Source organism: Belonocnema kinseyi, chromosome 8 (genome assembly GCF_010883055.1).
Source record: "Belonocnema kinseyi isolate 2016_QV_RU_SX_M_011 chromosome 8, B_treatae_v1, whole genome shotgun sequence".
Taxonomy (NCBI): Eukaryota; Metazoa; Arthropoda; class Insecta; order Hymenoptera; family Cynipidae; genus Belonocnema; species Belonocnema kinseyi.
Window position 1 is genome coordinate 80,741,806 of NC_046664.1, and position 2,272 is coordinate 80,744,077.

The 2,272-nt window shown below is 19.1% G+C and overlaps 1 protein-coding gene across 1 annotated transcript in view; it reads left to right on the top strand.

Moving 5' to 3' along the window:
* Positions 1-2,272, top strand: part of LOC117178993 (eukaryotic translation initiation factor 4E-like) — a 24,067-nt gene that overhangs the window by 12,492 nt on the left and 9,303 nt on the right. The window lies entirely within an intron of this gene.

A 2,272-nucleotide genomic window follows, 5' to 3' on the forward strand; every position in this document is an offset into this window, starting at 1 on the left:
TAATAATTGAAAAAAACATTTTTTATTTTGTCAAATTTTTTAATTATAAATGAAAAAAGTGGTAGCGAAAAGTGGTTTAACTTTTTATAAAAAATGGCAATTGTTAAAATTTAATTTTAGAAAATTAATTCTCAGCAAGAAATTAATTATGTTAACATTAATGAATTATTTAGGTAAAATAATGTGTATAAATAAAATTTAATGATTTGGTTAAATATAAATAAGTTAATCATTAATATTATTTATAATTTATAACCAAATTTTAATAACAAAAGGTGAGAAATTTGATTTACAAAAACTAGGATTAGGTACTATATTATTTAAAAAAAAAATTAATTATTTAGTTAATTTCAATAATTAAATCAATTATTGAAATTTATAAATAAAATTATAAAATAAAATCAAATTCCACCAGAGTCAAGTTTTCAAACCCAGAACTGTAATTTTCAATAAAACGTTTAAATTTTTAACCCTCGTATTTTAAAAAATATCTTAATTTAGTAAATTTTAATAAATAAATTTGACACTAATTTCATTTATTCATTAAAAATAAATAAAAATTCAAATAAATATCTCATTAGTTTATCTTCTTAATATATTTTAATTTCATAATTTATTAAAAGAATTTGTAAAATTGATTAATTTGATTAAAATTAATACACACACACAAATTACCTCTCAATTTCATTGTATATTACATAATATTTAATTAAACATTCAATATAATTTAAATTTCTTGAATATTTTAATTACAATTTCATTATTATACGACATTTATTTTTATTAAAGAAACAAATTAATTTTTTACAAGTTGAAATTTTTACTTTTATTAAATCTTAAATAAATACATTTTTTTAAAGTTTATATTTTAAATTAATTTTAAAATTTAACATAATATATAACTTAATTAAATATATATTACATTAATAATTTAAAAGAAATTGTCTATTTCAAAAATTTTTAAATTATAAATGAAAAAAGTGGTAGCGAAAAGCGGTTTAATTTTTTAGAAAAAATGGTAATTATTAAAACTTAATTTTAGAAAATTAATTCTCAGCAAGAAATTAATTATGTTAACATTAATTAATTATTTAGGTAAAATAATGTGTATAGATAAAATTTAATGATTAGGTTAAACATAAATAAATTAATCAATATTATTTATAATTTATAACGTAATTATAATAACAAAAGGTGAGAAATTTGATTTACAAATACTAGGATTAGGTACCCTATTTTTTTACAAAAATATATTAATTATTTAGTTGATTTCAATAATTAAATAAATTATTAAAATTTATAAATAAAATTATAAAACAAAATCAAATTCCACCAAACAGTCAAGTTTTCAAACCCAGAACTGTAATTTTCAATAAAACGTTAGAAATTTGAACAAAAAAAAAATTAAATTTTATCCAAAGAAGACAACATTTTAACCAAAATATTTGAATTTTAAACCCGAAAAAAACGAGTTTCGGACAAAACAGTACTATTTTCAATCAAAAAGAATACTTTTTCAATAAAATTGACGAATTTTCGGGAAAATAATTACATTTTCCACCAAATAGTTGCAGTTTTAACCAACAAATTTTTTCCAAATTTTGATTGAAAATGAACTTTTTTGTTGAAAATTCAACTATTTTGTTGAACGGTAATCTGACCAGATAGAAATGTGATCCAAATTGGTTAAAATTGCAACTATTTGGTGAAAAATTTAATTATTTTTAAGAAATGTCAAAAATTTTATTAAAAAGTTTTCTTTTGATAAAATTGTAACGGTTTTGTTGTAAAATTCGTCATTTTTGGTTAAGACTACCACTATATGATGGAAAATGTAAATATTTTGATAGAAATTCAACATTTTTATTAAAAAGTTACCTTCCTTATTGGAAATTTAAGTATTTTGTTTTGAAAATTTGTCTTTTTGGTTTGAAAATTCAACGATTTTGGTCGAAGATTCATATTTTCATTCAAAAGAAACTTGTTTTTCCGAAAATTCAAAATTTGTTTTAAAATTTATTTATTTTTTTAATTAAAAAATCTTTCTTGATTGAAAATATATATATTTTTTTGCGTAAAAGTATTTTAAACTGAATTTGAAGCGTTTTAAATCGAATTTATTACAGTAGGCACATTATTATTACACCATTAAGCCATTTCCCTTTCGAGATAGGCGTGACTCACTCGGCAGGGGAAAGGGGTAGTGTGTGGAAGGGATAGAGATTTTTCAGATTGATCCAGAATTCTCGTGCTATTTAAGTAAATAACACGT